This window comes from Salvelinus alpinus, chromosome 4, assembly GCF_045679555.1.
Source record: "Salvelinus alpinus chromosome 4, SLU_Salpinus.1, whole genome shotgun sequence".
Taxonomy (NCBI): domain Eukaryota; kingdom Metazoa; phylum Chordata; class Actinopteri; order Salmoniformes; family Salmonidae; genus Salvelinus; species Salvelinus alpinus.
The window spans coordinates 53,492,001-53,512,029 of NC_092089.1; the positions used below are offsets into that span (position 1 = coordinate 53,492,001).

The 20,029-nt window shown below is 42.3% G+C and overlaps 1 long non-coding RNA gene across 1 annotated transcript in view; it reads right to left on the minus strand.

The window, feature by feature from the left end:
* Nucleotides 1-650: 650 nt before the first annotated feature.
* LOC139573951 (uncharacterized) overlaps nucleotides 651-20,029 on the minus strand; it is a 34,804-nt gene continuing 15,425 nt past the window's right edge. Inside the window, exon 3 of the long non-coding RNA XR_011674677.1 lies at nucleotides 651-1,302. This is a non-coding gene — a long non-coding RNA (uncharacterized lncRNA). The remainder of the gene's footprint in view (nucleotides 1,303-20,029) is intronic.

Consider the following 20,029-nt stretch of genomic DNA (forward strand, 5'->3'; position numbering starts at 1 on the left):
GTGCGAAGGCACACCACACTGTACAATCAACCTCTTTACTTCACGATCCTCGGCTTTGAAAAAGATAAATGGTGCCCACTCAAATCTTGACAATGTAAACATTAGTTAAGTCATTCATTCCTCCACCGAAGACATCCAGTTTAGATCCAGCAGTAATGGCATCTTGATTGTGACTTTAGAGTTAGTTACATTAGGGAGTGTGTTTTTTGGGAAAAGGACCCACTGTGGGTTATTTGGTTTGATTTTATTTCCCCTTCGTGGGTGACATCAAGGGCAGCGAAGAAAGGAGAGCTCCTAAGAGGATTGAGAGAGACAGCAGCAGATGATAAATTGTGGGAAATTAAATAAAAGGGATAGGTATTTTTTAGAACCAGTGATAAAAAAATAAAATAAAGCTTCACACTGAGATAGTTGCTCTAAATGAATTACCTGGAGATTGCATGTTGTGTTGATTTGCAGGGGTATTCAATTTTAATTAGTGTTTTGGAGACATCTTTTATCAGACTGTCACTAACCTCTCTTTCAGCTGAGATTTGCTCTCTTCCTCTGTCTCTCCCTATCCTTGTGCTTCTCACCCTATCGCTGTCTCTCTCTTGCTCATCCTTTCTCTAACGTACACAAACAAACACTCAAGAATTGGCATTCCATAAAAATGTACAACAACTTTAATATCAAGGTTCTCAATTAGCCGTGAATTGGGGAAAGAAACGAAAAAATAATTATTTCCGCTATTAATTGCATTTTCTGTGGGGCAAAGATGATAATTAATTTTGCTCAAGGAAACACACAGAGGCACACCAACATACACACATAAAAGTTCAATAGTCTTTTGGCCTTCAGTCCTAAAATCATTTAATTCTAACATGGAAACTCCATTATAGTACCTTGTGAAACTTCCTCCTGAAAAATAAATAATTTCCATTATCCTGCCTCTTCCATTTTGTATATAAAAAACAACTAATTTGTTATATCTCTTAAATGAGTGTCACTTTGATATTCCTAAGAATCAAAAAAAAAAAATGATATATTTTTCTATGACCCCAAAATATTTGTTTAAAGCAATCTAATATCATCTCATGGTCAGATCAAAATGATATACACAGAACTACACGACATGTTAGTCATTCCAAAATAGACTATAGATGCATTTGTATTTGATACACGTTACACTCTTCCCCCCCCTTTTCTCCCTGCTGAGTGTTGTGAGGTTATACCCTGTCTCCTTCTCTTCATTCCTGGCCCACTTCCATTGTTAGTCACCTTGTTTATTGGCTGGAGCAGCCGTGGCGTACTGGACATCATCTGAAACCACAAAGGACAGGATGCAATAAGCTGGAGAACAGCAGCAATCTGAGGAAAGTTCTCCATTCACTAGAGCTCCCTAACTCTCTGTCTTCTTATCCTGAGCAGAAAATAAAAAAAATCAATACCAGCTCACCAGGCTTGATAAAAGTGCTGGACAGGGAGAGTGGCTGCGCTGGATATAGTAAATTAAAGTGATCAAAATTTTCCAGTCGACTCAGCCCACAGCCTACATAAACTAACAACCCTGTCTCCACAGCTGCCTGTCACCCAACCTCTCCCCACTATCTTTTCTCTCTCCCTCCTCACCTTTATTTCTGTATTTTCTTACTTTCACTATCCTTTTTCCCCCCTCTCTTTCCTTCCACCCCGTACTGTATTTCAATTTTAGCAGTGTCTTAGCCTTTTGGCTCCTGAGTATTCATGGTGGCAGGTGTCTTTACACATGTCCACACACAAACCACAAACAGGTATTAGTTTCATGACAGTGCTGGTTGGGTGCGATTTCCCTTTAACCCTTGTGTTGTCTTAAGGATCAAAAATGACCTGCTCAACAGCAGAGAAAACCCTCTCAATTATATTTTTTTAACTTGAAATTTGACTTTTCCTAGAGTGACGCCAACATAAGAAAAAGAAAAAACATCGCCTTTGTTCATATTTCCATGAAAGCTGCACACCACCAGCGTATAAAGATTGTCTTAGGGTCATTTTTGACCTGGCAGTTATAAAACTATTTACACACCACAAAAGACACACAATGAGAAATTGAGATTGTGTGCTACTGATTGAACTCAGCCAGCAGCTCCTGAAGAGAAAGATCCCCATGGTTGGCACAGTTAGAAAGAACAAGCCTGAGCTCCCCCCTGCACTCCTCACAACAAGGGGGAGAGAGGCCTTCTCATCAAAGTTTGCCTTCACCCCCACTCTAGTTTCTTACCTCCCAAAGACGAACAAGAATGTGGTCCTCCTGAGCACACTGCACAAAACGGCTGAGATCAGTGATCGTGAAGACAGGAAGCCAGCCATCATCCTGGACTACAACCACAACAAAAGAGGCGTGGACAACCTGGACAAGGGGATTGGAACTTGCAGGAGGATGACTGCCCGCTGGCCCCTGGTCATCTTCCATAACATCATTGATGTGTCCTCATACAATGCCTTTGTGATATGGAACAAGATCAACCCTACCTGGATGCCTGATAAGCAGAACAAGAAGAGGGTGTTCCTGGAGCAGCTGGGAAAGACACTTATACCCCCACACATTCAAAGAAGGGAGCGCCTCCCCCCGCACAGCAGCCTCTACAGCGCTTGTGAAATCTCTTCAGGGGACTGAATCTTGTCCTGATCCAGCTGGTACAGGCAAGAAGAGGAGATGCCAATTCTGCCCCCCAAAGAAGGACTGTAAAACAAATAGTATGTGCTGCACATGTGAGAAATACATCTGCAAAGTCCATGCACACACACTTATACTGTCCTACATGTGCTAATTGGAGTTGATTTATTTATTTTCTTCACGTTTTTAATTTTTTTAATCTATTATCTTATTTTTTGTTGTTGTTTATACACCTTGTGGGTGGGGGCAATGGTTTAAAAAAATGGGAGAAGAATAGTATTTTGTAGTTGAATTCCTCATTGTACAGTATATAGGAATATATATCACTATGTTGCCAAAACAGTTCAAGACCGTTATTGTTTCCCTTCAGTAAAATGCATTCAAAACTATTTTCTGCAGCTATACAAGTGCTCTCTTGCTAAAAAAAACATGTTTACACCTATGCAGTACCTTTAGCAATAATAATAAACCTCCACTTTAGTAAAGAAAACAATTACGACAGGTGTGTTGTAATAAAAACGAGTGGTGTCCACTGATTAAATGCAGTCTTTCTGCATTGTGAAGAGGGATAACCCAGATATTCAAAGTTTGTGATGAATGACAGGTTGTTTCTTCATGCAAAAAAAGATTTGGGGTTGAAAATTCAATTAAGTTGCTTTATTTCGGGGCTTTAGTGATGGCGGGTCATTTTTTACCCTTGGATAGGGGGCGACATTTTCACTTTTGGATGAATTTGTGCCCAAATTAAATGGCCTCGTACTCTGTCCTAGATCATATGATATGCATATTATTATTACTTTTGGATAGAAAACACTCTGAAGTTTCTAAAACTGTTTGAATTATATCTGTGAGTAAAACATAACTCATATGGAAGGCAAACTTCCAAACAGGAAGTGAAAATTCTGAAATGGGTCGCTGTGAATGGCATCGCCTATTCAATTGCCTTATATTTATGGATCTGTATGCACTTCATATGCCTTCCACTAGATGTCAACAGGCAGTAGAACGTGGAATGAAGCATATAGCTTCATGTGGGACCGGATGAGAGCCTTTGGAGTGACAGGTCAGGCAGATTGCCAGTTCTTGGCCACGCACAGAGGGCATGTGATGTCTTTGTCTGCAATGCGTTAGATAGACATGAAGAAATGCTCCGTTTGGGACGTTATTGGATATACACTGCTCAAAAAAATAAAGGGAACACTTAAACAACACAATGTAACTCCAAGTCAATCACACTTCTGTGAAATCAAACTGTCCACTTAGGAAGCAACACTGATTGACAATAAATTTCACATGCTGTTGTGCAAATGGAATAGACAACAGGTGGAAATTATAGGCAATTAGCAAGACACCCCCAATAAAGGAGTGGTTCTGCAGGTGGTGACCACAGACCACTTCTCAGTTCCTATGCTTCCTGGCTGATGTTTTGGTCACTTTTGAATGCTGTCGGTGCTTTCACTCTAGTGGTAGCATGTCTACAACCCACACAAGTGGCTCAGGTAGTGCAGCTCATCCAGGATGGCACATCAATGCGAGCTGTGGCAAGAAGGTTTGCTGTGTCTGTCAGCGTAGTGTCCAGAGCATGGAGGCGCTACCAGGAGACAGGCCAGTACATCAGGAGACGTGGAGGAGGCCGTAGGAGGGCAACAACCCAGCAGCGGGACCGCTACCTCCGCCTTTGTGCAAGGAGGAGCACTGCCAGAGCCCTGCAAAATGACCTCCAGCAGGCCACAAATGTGCATGTGTCTGCTCAAACGGTCAGAAACAGACTCCATGAGGGTGGTATGAGGGCCCGACGTCCACAGGTGGGGGTTGTGCTTACAGCCTAACACCGTGCAGGACGTTTGGCATTTGCCAGAGAACACCAAGATTGGCAAATTCGCCACTGGCGCCCTGTGCTCTTCACAGATGAAAGCAGGTTCACACTGAGCACATGAGCACATGTGACAGATGTGACAGAGTTTGGAGACGCCGTGGAGAACGTTCTGCTGCCTGCAACATGCTCCAGCATGACCGGTTTGGCGGTGGGTCAGTCATGGTGTGGGGTGGCATTTCTTTGGGGGGCCGCACAGCCCTCCATGTGCTCGCCAGAGGTAGCCTGACTGCCATTAGGTACCGAGATGAGATCCTCAGACCCCTTGTGAGACCATATGCTGGTGCGGTTGGCCCTGGGTTCCTCCTAATGCAAGACAATGCTAGACCTCATGTGGCTGGAGTGTGTCAGCAGTTCCTGCAAGAGGAAGGCATTGATGCTATGGACTGGCCCGCCCGTTCCCCAGACCTGAATCCAATTGAGCACATCTGGGACATCATGTCTCGCTCCATCCACCAACACCACAGACTGTCCAGGAGTTGGCGGATGCTTTAGTCCAGGTCTGGGAGGAGATCCCTCAGGAGACCATCCGCCACCTCATCAGGAGCATGCCCAGGTGTTGTAGGGAGGTCATACAGGCACGTGGAGGCCACACACACTACTGAGGCTCATTTTGACTTGTTTTAAGGAGTTTACATCAAAGTTGGATCAGCCTGTAGTGTGGTTTTCCACTTTAATTTTGAGTGTGACTCCAAATCCAGACCTCCATGGGTTGATAAATTTGATTTCCATTGATACTTTTTGTGTGATTTTGTTGTCAGCACATTCAACTATGTAAAGAAATAAGAATATTTCATTCATTCAGATCTAGGATGTGTTATTTTAGTGTTCCCTTTATTTTTTTGAGCAGTGTATATGAGAAAAACATCCTGAAGATTGATTCTCAACTGAGTTTGACCAGTTTATTACATTTGTAATACCACTTTTTGAAGTTTTCGTTCATTAGCGTAACGTTCGATGGACACGTGAACTACACATGCTAGCCAAAGTTGCTAATTCGACAGAAGTAATGGACATTATAAAACAAAAAAAATGATTTATTGTGGAACTAGGATTCCTGGCACTGCATTCTGATGAAAGATCATCAAAGGTAAGGGAATATTTATGATGTCATTTCGTATTTCTGTTGACTCCAACATGGCGGAGAATGGCTGAGCGCTGTCTCAGATTATTGCATGCTGTGCTTTTTACTAAAGTTATTTTTTAAATCTAACACAGCGGTTGCATGAAGAACCAGTGTATCTTTAATTATATGTTAAACATGCATCTTTCATCAAAGTTTATGATGAGTATTTCTATATTTCACGTTGCTATCTGTAATTACTTTCGCTATTTTGGAGCCATTTCTGAACATGGCGCCAATGTAAAACCACGATTTGTGGCTATAAATATGCACATAATCGAACAAAACATAAATGTATTGTATAACATGATGTCATATGACTGTCATCTGATGAAGTTGTTCAAAGGTTAGTGATTAATTTTATCTCTATTTGTGGGTTTTGTGAAAGCTATCTTTTCTGTGAAAAAATGGCGGTGTGTTTTTGGATATTGTGGTGAGCTAACATAAATATATGTTGTGTTTTCGCTGTAAAACATTAAAAAAATCGGACATGTTGGCTGGATTCACAAGATGTTTATCTTTCATTTGCTGTATTGGACTTGTGATTTCATGAAATTATATTATATTATGTCCCTGTGGCGCTAGGCTAGGCTATTCTAGTCAGCGTTTCTGATGAGAATGATCCCGGATCCGGGATGGGTGGTCCGTAGAGGTTTTAAGACAAGGGGAGTATACAGAATGTTAAGACTACACAAGCGTTAAGAGCTATGGGATTGGAAGTGAGGTGTTACCTGGCCCTTTAAATTAATGTGTTTGATTTCTTTGACCTACATTAGTCTGACATGGACAGTGTCCAAAGCCAGTGCCATGTTCTCAGAGAGGAGCTAGGCTTAGATCATAGGATAGTATTTGACCTTCACAAAACAACAGATTTACCATAGTGTTTGGGAAAAGATGACACACCCCACTGTAAAAGCACTTATTTGAAAAACGTAAAAGTAAATAATATATATTTTTGAAAGCCCAACACTTACTAAGAACATGTACCATAATGGTTCACGAACAGAGTTCGTAGAAAAAAGTCCCAAAAATGTTTCAGCAACCAGAGCTGCATTCCCCTCCCAAAATGGAAGTGAAAGCAAAAGTATAACATTCCTAGCCAATAATTTTTTGTCCAGGTGACTGACTTAAACTAAGTAAATGTGTGTACAAACATATGTAAAAACCTCTGACAGAGGCAGGACCCTAACCCTGACCCATATACAGTATCAGTCACAAGTTTGGCCACACTTACTCATTCAAGAATTTTCCTTATTTTCTACATTGTAGAATCATGTGTTAAACAAATACAAATATATTTCAGATTCTTCAAAGTAGCCACCCTTTGCTTTTTTGAAAGCTTTGAACACTCTTGGCATTCTCTCAACCAGCTTCACCTGGAATGCTTTTCCAACAGTCTTAAATGAGTTCCCACATATACTTGGTGGCTGTTTTTCCTTCACTCTGCGGTCCAAATTATCACAATTGGGTGGAGGCCAGGTCATCCTGCGCAGCACTCCATCACTCTCCTTCTTGGTCAAATAGCCCTTACACAGCCTGGAGGTGTGTTGGGTCATTGTCCTGTTGAAAAACAAATTATAGTCCCACTAAGCACAAACCAGATGGGATGGCGTTTCGCTGCAGAATGTTGCGGTAGCCATGCTGGTTAGTTATGCCTTGAATTCAAATAAATCAGACAGTGTCATTAGCAAAGCACCCCCACACCATAACACCTCCTCCTCCATGCTTCACAGTGGGAACCACACATGCAGAGATCATCTGTTCACCTACTCTGCGTCTCACAAAGACACGGCGGTTGGAACCAAAAATCTAAAATTTGGACTCATCAGACCAAAGGACATATTTCCACCGGTCTAATGTCCATTGCTTGTGTTTCTTGGTCCAAGCAAGTCTCTTCTTATTGCTGTCCTTTAGTAGTGGTTTCTTTGCAGCACATTTTTTGAATGGCGCCGGAGGAGAAGGCTGCTGTTTTACGGGCTCTTAACCAATTGTGCGTGTTTTTTTGCACATAATGTTTCTGCCACTGTCTCGTATGATCGAAAAAGTGCTTCTGGATATCAGGACAGTAACTACTCACCTCGTACTGGAAGAAGATTTTTTATTTAACGAGTCGGACACGCAGGATTTACTTCAGACACCCGACAAGGCCAACATCCCCGTCATTCGCAGGAGAAAGAGACGGAGATATCGGGGACAGAGGTCGGGGTGCCTTGTAAGGATCCAACCGCGAGTGGGTAATCTTCCTCTACCATCAGTCCTATTAGCCAACGTACAGTTATAGGATAACAAAATATTAGAGCTACGATCACAAATATCCTACAAACAGAACATTAAAAACTGTAATATCTTATTTTTCACCGAGTCGTGGGTGAACGATGACATGGATGAAATACAGCTTGCGGGTTTTACGCTGCATCGGCAAGACAAGACGTGGCGGTCTTTGTATATTTGTAAACAACAGCTGATGCACGAAATCTAGTATTAAGGAAGTGTTGAGGTTTTGCTCACCTGAGGTAGAGTATTTCATGATAAGCTGGAGACCATACTATTTACCAAGGGAGTTTTAATCTATATTTTTCATAGCTGTCTATTTACCACCACAAACTGATGTGGGCACTAAGTCCATACTCAATGAGATGTATAAGGCCATAAGCAAACAGGAAATCGCTCATCCAGAGGTGGCGCTTCTAGTGGCTGGGGACTTAAATCAGTTTTACCCAATTTTTACCAGCGGGAAAAAATCCTAGACCACCTTTACTCCGTGCACAGAGATGCACACAAAGCTCTCCCCCGCCCTCCATTTGGCTAATCTGACCACAATTATATCCTCCTGATTCCTGCTAACAAGCAAAAACTAAAGCAGGAAGTACCAGTGACTCGGTCAATACGAAACTAGTCAGATGACACGGATGCTACACTACAGGAATTATTTGCTAGCACAGACTGGAATATGTTCCGGGATTCATCCAATAGTATTGAGGAATACACCACCTCAGTCATTGGCTTCATCATTAAGTGCATCATCGACGTCGTCCCCACAGTGACTGTACGTACATATCCCAACCAGAATCCATACATTACAGACAACATCCTCATTGAGCTAAAGGCTAGAGCTGCCGCTTTCAAGGAGCAGGAAACTAATCCAGATGCTTATAAGAAATCCCGCTATGCCCTCAGACGAACCATCAAACAAGCAAAGCATCAATACAAGATTAAGATTGAATCCTACTACACCCAGCCCTGACGCTCGTCGGATGTGGCAGGGCTTGAACACTATTGACTACAAATGGAAACCCAGACGCGAGCTGCCCAGTGATGCGAGCCTATCAGACAAGCTAAATGCCTTTTATGCTCGTTTCTTGTAGACAGTGATGATGGAATCAAACACTCCACTGTACTTGGTTTCTCTACCGATAAACTGGACCATGCATCTCAAGGTGATCACATGGAAGGGGTGCGTGACGATCGTGGCACAGGAGCGGGCTATCATCTCTTTGGTTGTCTCATTCACAACATGCTGTAAGGATCCCTCTTCAGCTTTCTGACTGGTTCCAGAGACCTCATATTTGCCTGCATCCTGGCATCTCTGCAAGACTCTGCTGTGTACAAGGGTGCCGATGGTCCCTGCACAGAGCCTGTGCGAGAGCATCAGCTGTTCTGGATGACTGTGTGATAACACTCGTGGTAGCTGATATGAACAAAACCTTTAACCTCTCTTGGGTAAGGGGCAGTATTTTCACGTCCGCATGAAAAGCGTGCCCAAAGTAAACTGCCTGTTACTCAGGCCCAGAAGCTAGGATATGGATATAAATGGTAGATTTTGATAGAAAACACTCATATAGTTTCTAAAACTGTTAAAATAATGTCTGTGAGTATAACAGAACTGATATGGCAGGCGAAACCCCGAGGACAAACCATCCCCCCCAAAAACAATTCAGCCTACCACCATTTTCAATGGCGGTCACTTTTATTATAAGGAGAAGTCCTCCCAGATTGCAGTTCCTAGGGCTTCCACTAGATGTCAACAGTCTTTAGAAAGAGTTTCAGAATGGTTTTTGGAAAAATGAGCCAGAATTTGTAGTTTTTCTAGGTGGGTCCCATTTTTGCTGTAGCGTTTCCAAGCGCGTAGAAGAGAACGTGTTCTTTGGTATTTTTCTCCGGTAAAGACAATAACGATTCTCCGTCTTAAATGTTATTGTTTATTTACGTATTAGTTTGACAAGTTTATTAGTAATGTTTGGGATTAATTTTGTATGCATTTTGATGGAGGGAAACTGGATGGATTATTGACTGAAGCACGCCAGCTAAACTGAGTTTTTATGGATATAAAGGACATTATCGAACAAAAGGACCATTTGTGATGTAACTTGGACCTTTGAGTGCCAACAGAAGAAGATCAAAGGTAAGGCATTTTTATATCACTATTTCTGACTTTTGTGTCGCACCTGCCTGGTTGAAATATGTTTTTCATGGTTTTGCATGCGTGGCGCTGTCCTCAGATAATCGCATGGTGTGCTTTCGCCCTAAAGTCTTTTTGAAATATGATACAGCGGCTTGATTAACAAGAAGCTAAGCTTTATTTTGATGTATTACACTTGTGATATTATGAAAGTTAAATATTGATAATTCTGTAGTTTGAATTTTGTGCTCCGCAATTTCACCGGATGTTGGCCAGGTGGGAGGTTACCGTAAACAGGTCAACATTCATAAAGCCGCTGGGCCTGACGGAATACCAGGACGTGTACTAAAAGCATGCGTGGACCAACTGTCAAGTGTCTTCACTGACATTTTCAACAACCTCTCCCTGACCGAGTCTGTAATACCTACATGTTTCAAGCAGACCACCATAGTCCTTGTGCCCAAGGAAGCGAAGGTAACCTGCCTAAATGATTACCACCCCGTGCCACTCACGTTGGTAGCCATGAAGTGCTTTGAATGGTTCACACAACAGCATCCTCCCGGACACCCTAGACTGTCCGCCCCCAGGTGGTAAGAGTAGGCAACAATACGTCTGCCACGCTGATCCTTAACACTGGGGCCCCTCAGGGGTGTGTACTTAGTCCCCTCCTGTATTCCCTGTTCACCCACGACTGCAACACCATCATTAAGTTTGTTGATGACACAACAGTGGTAGGCATGATCACCGGCAACGATGAGACGGCCTATAGGGAGGTGGTCAGAAAACTGGCAGTGTGGTGCCAGGACAACAACCTCTCCCTCAACGTGAGCAAGACAAAGTAGCTGATCGTGGACTACAGGAAAAGGCCCCCATAAACATCGACGGGGCTGTAGCAGGTTGAGTTTCAAGTTCCTTGGTGTCCACATCACCAACAAACTATCATGGTCCAAACATACCAAGACAGTCGTGAAGGGGGCACGACAAAACATTTTCCCCCTCAGGAGACTGAAAAGATTTGGCATGGGCCCCCAGATCCTCAAAAGGTTCTACAATTGCGCCATCGACAGCATCCTGACCGGTTGCATCACCGTCTGGTATGGCAACTACTCGTTATCTGACCGTAAGGTGCTACAGAGGGTAGTGCGAACGGCCCAGTACATCACTGGGGCCAAGCTTCCTGCCATCCAGGACCTATATAATAGGCGGTGTCAGAGGAAAGCCCATAAGATTGTCAGAGACTCCAGTCACCCAAGGAGATGATTGTGGACTAAAGGAAAAGGAGGCCCGAGCATGCCCCCATTCTCATTGACGGTGCTGTAGTGGAGCAGGTTGAGCGCTTCCTGTTCCTTGGTGTCCACATCACCAACAAACTATCATGGTCCATACTCACCAAGATAGTCATGAAGAGGACAAGACAAAACCTATTCCCCCTCAATAGACGGACTACTCGGTCTCCGACCGCAAGGCACTACAGAGGGTAGTGCGTACAGCCCAGTGCATCATCGGGACCAAGCTTCCTGCCATCAAGGACCTCTATATCAGCCGATGTCAGATGAAGGCCCTAAAAATTGTCAAAGACTCCAGTTACTACATGATTCCATGTGTGTTATTTCATAGTTTTTATGTCTTCACTACTCTTCTACAATGTAGAAAATAGTACCAAAAAAATGGAATGAGTAGGTGTGTCCAAACCTTTGAATGGCACTGTATGTGGCCTTCAGTAGCTCTTACAGTGCTTTTGGAAAGTATTCAGATCCTTTAACTTTTTCAACATTTTATTACGTTACAGCCTTATTCTAAAATTGATTCAATCTTTTTTTTTTATATAACTGAATAGTGGGCTGGGCTTTCATGAGTTGTCTTACAAAATGCAATTAATCAATTACAGCATTGCAGTAGACAGCTGACTCATAAGGCTAAGGAGCCCCTGCCAACCCCTTGCAGCGACCCTTGAGTAGGGATTATTAGGGATTGACCAATCAGCTCTAGTCTCTAGGTGGGCGAGCTTTACAAGAAAACACAGTTGATGTGCTCCTTCTTTGTCTCTAAACACCAACAACCCATTTTATTCCAAGTAGTTTTTAGAAGTAGGCGCATCATGTGTGGCACCATGTTCAGGCTATAGGATTCCATATAACATGTTGTGTACTTTTGATCGCCTTTTATCTATGTTTTGGTGATTGTGAGCTGTGATGTGGAGGCATGCCTGTAGATGACCCTTTACTACCCCTACTTGGGTGGTAGGACAGTGGGGAAGGAGGAGGGAGAGAGGGTGTGTATGTGTGTGTGCATGCTTTGGTGCATGTGTGTGTGTGCAGCCTGCACTAGTCATGGCCTAATAGCCAGCTGACCTACAAAAGGTCAGACAGCAGACAGCCTTGAGACGCTTAAATCCAGCGGTAACCCCAAGCGCCCTGCAGTCTTTCCGCTTAGCCCAGATCAACCTCCCTACCTTCCCAGGGAGAGGGGTCATGTCTTGGCCAAGCTGCCCATCCTACAGCCCCCAGCTCCAGTCTCCACACACACACAGCCACCTACCCTGCTCCTCTGTACACATCTGAGCACCTCTTTACTCACAACTCTGCTGTGATCTCTCAATGCACAATAGGTAATAACACTTCATTTGGATAGTCCATCTGTGGTCTACAGACTATCAGTAACATTTCAATTAACTATCTACTAACCCTAATCCTAGCCCCTACCCTAACCCGTATTCTAAACCTAACCATAATCTTAGATAGTGTGTTGATAGTATGACCATCTGTAGAGCACAGATGGACTATCCAAATAAAGTGTGACTGTACAATATGCTATTTTACTTTATAATGTAAGGAAGTGAAAATAAAAGAATGTATATGTTTTTTCTTTACGTCAATTGTTTAACGTTTGCTACCACAAATGCCCTGGCATGTTGGAGTTTGTTTCTTTTAAAATGTATTAATAGTTTATCATATTTAGCCAATTCTTTTGAAAAAATATCCAAGATGGCGTAGCAGTCAGACGTCTTTTGTCCTCGTCTTATCGTGTATATATATTTTTATATTTTTCTTAACCTCAACTTCAACATACTCTCCTGCAATCCGCCTCACCCAATGTGGTATGGATCTGCTATTTTCTTTACTTTGAACCGGAAGCCCCAAATAAAGCTAGCCAGCTAACTAGCTACTAGCTGGTCATCAGCTACCTTTAGCCAGGACAACTCTCGCCAGTCTGCATAGCGCAAATCGGACTGATTTTTCTCCATATCTCAAACTCTGAACCTTTTCACCTGGATCATCGCAGCTAGCTAACTGCTATCCAAGTGGCCACTCATGTCTAACGTCTCTGTCCCGAAGCAAGAACAAACTAGCCTTTGATAAGTCCATCAAATGGCTAGCCGAAGAGGTCCATCAGCCATTCCATGGGCTACAATACCTATTTTGCCAATTCTGGACCCCCCCCCCCCCCCGACCCATCACGACCAACTTTTTTTTTTCAACTGGCTCCTCCGTCGCGACGTCCCCTGAATGCCCATCCGCTAGCCTGCTAGCCGCGGCCCGCTAGCTGTCTAGAGCATATTGGACTGTTAGCTTATCACATTCCCAGTGGGTCAGAAGTTTACATACACTCAATTAGTATTGCCTTTAAATTGTTTAACGTGGGTCAAACTTTTCAGGTAGCCTTCCACAAGCTTCCCACAATAAGGTGGGTGAATTTTGGCCCATTCCTCCTGACAGAGCTGGTGTAAATGAGTCAGGTTTGTAGGCCTCCTTCCTCACACAAGCTTTTTCAGTTCTGCCCACAAATTTGCTATGGGATTGAGGTCAGGGCTTTGTGATGGCCACTCCAATGCCTTAACTTTGTTGTCCTTAAGCCATTTTGCCACAACTTTGGAAGTGTGCTTGGGGTCATTGTCCATTTGGAAGACCCATTTGCAACCAAGCTTTAACTTCCTGACTGATGTCTTGAGATGTTGCTTCAATATATCCACATCATTTTCCTCCTCATGATGCCATCTATTTTGTTAAGTGCACCAGTTCCTCCTGCAGCAAAGCACCCCCACAACATGATGCTGCCACCCCCATGCTTCACGGTTGGGACGGTGTTCTTCGGCTTGCAAGCCTCCCCCTTTTTCCTCCAAACATAACAATGGTCATTATGGCCAAACAGTTCTATTTTTGTTTCATCAGAAGAGAGGACATTTCTCCCAAAAGTACAATCTTTGTCCCCATGTGCAGTTGCAAACCGTAGTCTGGCTTTTTTATAGCGGTTTTGGAGCAGTGGCTTCTTCCTTGCTGAGCGGCCTTTCAATTTATGTCGATGACTAGTTTTACTGTGGATATAGATACTTTTATACCTGTTTCCTCCAGCATCTTCACAAGGTCCTTTGCTGTTGTTATGGGATTGATTTGCACTTTTCGCACCAAAGCACGTTCATCTCTAGGAGACAGAACGCGTCTCCTTTCTGAGCGGTATGACGGCTGCATGGTCCCATGGTGTTTATACTTGCGTACTATTGTTTGTACAGATGAACGTGGTACCTTCAGGCGTTTGGAAATTGCTCCCAAGGATGAACCAGACTTGTGGAGGTCTACAATTTTCTTTGATATTCCCATGATTTCAAGCAAAGAGGCACTGAGTTTGCAGGTAGGTCTGGAAATACATCCACAGGTACACTTCCAATTGACTCAAATTATGTCAATTAGCCTATCAGAAGCTTCTAATGCCCTGACATTTTTTCTGGAACTTTACAAACTGTTTAAAGGCCCAGTCAATTTAGTGTATGTAAACTTCTGACAGACTGGAATTGTGATACAGTGAATTATAAGTGAAATAATCTGTCTGTAAACAATGTTTGGAAAAATGACTTGTGTCATGCACAAAGTACATGTATTAACCGACTTGCCAAAACTATCGTTTGTTAACAAGAAATTTGTGGAGTGGTTGAAAAACGAGTTTTAATGACTCCAACCTAAGTGTATGTAAACTTCTGACTTCAACTGTATCTAAAAATTGTTTATCTTTATAGGGTATTGTCTGTAGATTAATGACGATTTTTTTTTTTTTAATCCATTTTAGAAAAAGGCTGTAACGTAACAAAATGTGGAAAAAGGGAAGGGGTCTGAATACTTTCTGAATGCACTGGACAATATTTATCTATTTGAATCTCTTTATCAAGAAAAATGATTGCAAATGTCTGTGGTGGCCATCCAATTGAAAACAGTTGGCAGTCCTATGTTTAAGCAGTGATTTACCAGTTAAAACCAAGGAAAGATTACCCCGTACACCCCTTCTTTAAAGTGTGCGTGCAACATACTCAGGATGTAATGACTAAATGCTCTGAAACTATTTCGTTAAGTGTTTCTGTAGAGTCATGCGATGGCAAATTAATTGTGGGTTTTACTGTACAGTGCAAAGTAGTTCAGGAAATGAACTTCAATTAATGCTAAGCCTTAAGTCTGTGTGATTTAGACTGTGGAATATACTGTAAAGTAAGTATAGCTTTGTTCAGTTGATCTATAATGAACTCAATTGAATGGCTCAGCAGTATATGAGGTACGTTAATTATGTGAATGACAAGACTCAAGAACTGAAATACAATGTGATCCATGATCTTACTGGATGCTTTAATTTAAGTTAATGTGTTAATACAAATGACAGGTTTTACATGTGTGCATTGGATTATAGTAATCCTATCAATAAATAAGGATGTTTTAGAATGTGTGTGTGTGTGTGTGTTCAGGGATGTTTTTGTATCCTGGCTGCAGGTGCTTAGTGATGCTTTTCCCGCCTCAATACCCAGCATGCTCTGGAGACATGGCCATCTGTAGATGCTGACATTGCCTGTCCCCTCCCAACAGACACACACACACTACCCCTCTTTTAAATAATTTCCTAGCACCTTAATCACAGCTAAACAACTAACTAATCGATGACAGATATGAGGAACAACTTGAGCATGCTAACAGGGTTCTATTCTTTTCATCTATTCATTTATTGTCTCTTGGTTTAGAGATAATATTTTCTCTCTGTTAACAGGCCTCTGGACGCTGGTCGGGTATTAATTAAAATCGAAATACTAAATATTGATTGATACGTTATCAGTGCATAGCAGTTGGTCTTCAGGCTATTGATCTGCCCTGTGATTTATTATCATATTTAAGAAAAATCATTTCGTGTGATTATAAGAGGTAATGGACTTTTAGTGTGGGTTGTAATTATTTCTTGTATCACGTTTGTTGTGTGGGAGGTGGGAGCCGATTTCTCAATCGCAGTCGGAGATCACCGATATCCTTGGAGCTGCTCTCCCTTGCGTAAGAGAAAGATCCTGGCCGTGTCATTGGGAATAATGGGTATTGGGATTACCTCTTTAATCACAACAAAGATTAACAGATGGTATGAGAGCAGTTATTAGCAAACATCTTGCACTCATCAAATCAATAAGTTGATTTGTAATCAGGTTGTTGGTGGGTGTAGGTGGAAAGGGGAGCCGGGGCTGTTCCCAGTGAAAGATCCTGGCAATCAAAATGCTTTTGTGTAGCAATTACCTCCCTGCAAAATAGGTGCTCTTCCTCTTCAATCTGGCAGGCCTCCAAAACACAATGCAGACAGATAGGAACATGGAACATTAACACACCGACACATACACTGCATGAGTAACCCTGTTTCTGAAACACCTCAGATGCTATATGTGATTTATACATTTCCGTGCCAGTGTTACAATTTTCAAAATAGCTCATGACATTGTGAAGTGCCCTGTGAAATACGAGACTTGGAAAACATTTTTTTTTAAACTAAAAGGCAAACGCTGCATGCTTCTGTGAGGAGTTAACGTTTTAGGTAACGTTACTATAGATTCGAAAGACGAGGATTGCACAGCCAAGTGTAAGAAGTGATACTGGATTACACTCTCCAGAGAGTAGAAGAGAGAGAGGTAGCAGACGGGACCTGGCAAACCCAGACATGAATTCAACAAGTCAAGAAAACGTACACAAAGCTCTTACCAGCCGCAGCCACAGTGACCTGGGCTTTTTTAATAAGCCTTTTGATTCATATACACCATGTTGTTCTAATTGATGCTGTCGCTTTATCACAGTAACGCTCTGCCTTTCCACAGTCCTGTCTGCAGCTCTTTTTTGTTGTTGTTTTCTGCACATGTGAATTTCAGACACAAAAATGTCCATTTAAGGGGGGCGGAAACGCATTTGAATAGAGACAGTTTTGTTCTCTCTGTGAGAGTTCTGAATACAGCTCGCTTTCTTTTTTGTATTATATTATTCTCGATAATCTCGATAAATTCTGTCGTTCTGCCCCTGAACAAGACAGTTAACCAACTGGTCCCCGGTAGGCCATCATTGTAAATAAGAAGACTTGCCCAGTTAAAAAAAGGTTAAATGTAAAAAAAAAAAAAAATAAATAAATGTAATCCTCCATCTAAGACGAGTGCAGTGTTCTATGATTGGTCCCATGGACTTTGGTGAGCAACACAGTTTTTTCTCTATTTACCAGCTTCCAGACAACCCATTTGTTCACATCGAGAAGTATCAGCTTAAGTTACTTTTTGCTTCTGCTTTTATGGCACCCAAGGGCTGCCGAGCCTTTCAATAGACCCTACTTGTTTGTATTGAAACCCACCTCCGTGGTAGAGACCAAGGGAGTTCAATAAAATATGGCTGATGCCAGATAAGGTAATGTGGATTGAAAGGAAACAGTCATTGGAGGAGAGCTCGCAGGAACACACATTTTCCACCTTAGCAGATTGGTGCATTCATTACAACAAGAACTAACTACTCATGTTTAAAGAATCTGTGTGGGCAATCGCTCTCTTTCGCACTCTTTCTCAAACACCACACATGCACGCACGCACGCACGCAAACACATACACGTTGTTAACCCATACCCTCTATAAACAATGACTGAATGTTGTGATATTAATTTCTAATAAAACACATGGCTAGTTAAGTCACCTGAACACTATCCATCCCTCCCTACACTGTCAGATACGCACTTACCAGGATTAAGCAAGGTTAATGGTGACCAAACAATGACAGTTTGAGGTAACTGATGCTGTTTAAAAATTCAAAGGCCTCTATTGAACAGACAATGTGGCACACATATCACTAGTCTAGAGACCCCAGATCCCTGCCCCCAATGGTCTGCCTCCTGTCCAACACAGACAGTCTCTCAGCCTGACTATATTCGACCACCATAAGTGCATCTCCTATGCTAACATGCCTCTCTTATGCTACACTTCTCAGATTTAGGTTGGGTACGTTTAGCATCACTTACTGTACACTATATGAACTTACGTTACAATTATGAACAGGGAATTGTCACTATACTGAATGTTGGTGTATAAAACTGAGATTTTCCATAAATCCCTCTTTGTTATTTCACATCTCTTAATATCGTTCAAATCATCGTTTATTAAACAAGCAATCGTAAAATGATTCATAATGTCCTTGTCAATTTTTTTCTAAAATACACTTACATATTAAAGACTGAACTCACAAATGACTTTAGATGCGTGTGCATGCACACAGACACACATGCACCCGGTGTCACCTGTCGAGTGGTTAATATCTTTCCAAGGTCAGGCAAGGAATTCCAACGCGATTAAGTGTCATCATTGAGGCTTTAGCCCTTTTCTGCTCATTGTTCTTGGAAATGGCATTAGAGCCACAGCTGACCAGACCAAGGCCTCGGAACTAGTTGCTGTACAACCTCTCCTCCACACTGGCTATATCTAACGGCCACCTCTGCCACACACATACAGTATACTCCATGCACACATATACTCCATACAGTGCAAGCACCCACACACTAAGATCTCACGGTCTGACTTCATCTCTCGACGTTCTGGGACAAATGTCGAGTTTTGACGTGGTTAAGTTTAGGCATTAATGCTGACTGGTTAAGTTAAGGTCTAAGGTTTGGGATAGGGTTAAAACAGAAACAAATCTACGGTTAAGTTTTAACATTATTTCTGAATGGTTAATGGCAAAGGTCTCCACAAAAAAGATAACACTAAATAATAATGTTCATTTAGGCTTCATTAAATAAGCCTCAACGACATTTTAGCTGAAGATATCATTTTCTGGCCATAGAATGCAAGGATTACATGATTTGAGGGCAAAAATAAAATAACTATGGCTTACTGCAAGGAACACAGAGAGACAAGGCTTTGAGAGGCTTTGAGTCATTTTCTGTATCAGAAATGAAACAAGCGATACTGACATGATGTGAGAAGACACTTGCATATCTGGGAAATAAACATACACGTCAATAATAATTAATCACATACAAATAATGAGATATGATATAGCCAGACAGTGTATTTTAATTGATAAGATTTGATGTATGACACAACAACTGAACTAAAATATAAACGCAACATGTAAAGTATTGGTCGCATGTTTCATGAGTTGAAATAAAAGATCCCAGAAATGTTCCATATGCATGAAAAGTTTATTTCTCTCAACTTTCGTGCACAAATTTGATTGTGGACTACAGGAAAAGGAGGACCGAGCACTCCCCCATTCTCATCGATGGGGCTGTAGTGGAGTAGGTTGAGAGCTTCAAGTTCCTTGGTGTCCACATCACCAACAAACTATCATGGTCCAAGCACACCAAGACAGTCGTGAAGAGGACATGACAAAACCTAAACCTATTCGCCTTCAGGAGATTAAACATGGGTCCTCAGATCCTCAAAAAGTTCTACAGCTGCACCATCGAGAGCATCCTGACTGGTTGCTTCACTGCCTGGTATGGCAACTGCAAGGCACCACAGAGGGTAGTGCATACGGCCCAGTACATCACTGGGGCCAAGCTTCCTGCCATCCAGGACATCTATACCAGGCGGTGTCAGAGGAAGGCCATAAAAATTGTCAAAGACTCCAGCCACCCTAGCCATAGACTGTTCTCTCTGCTACCGCACAGCAAGCGGTACCAGAGCACCAAGAATAGGACCAAAAAGCTTCTCAACAGCTTCTACCCCCTTCTACTCCTAAACAGCTAATG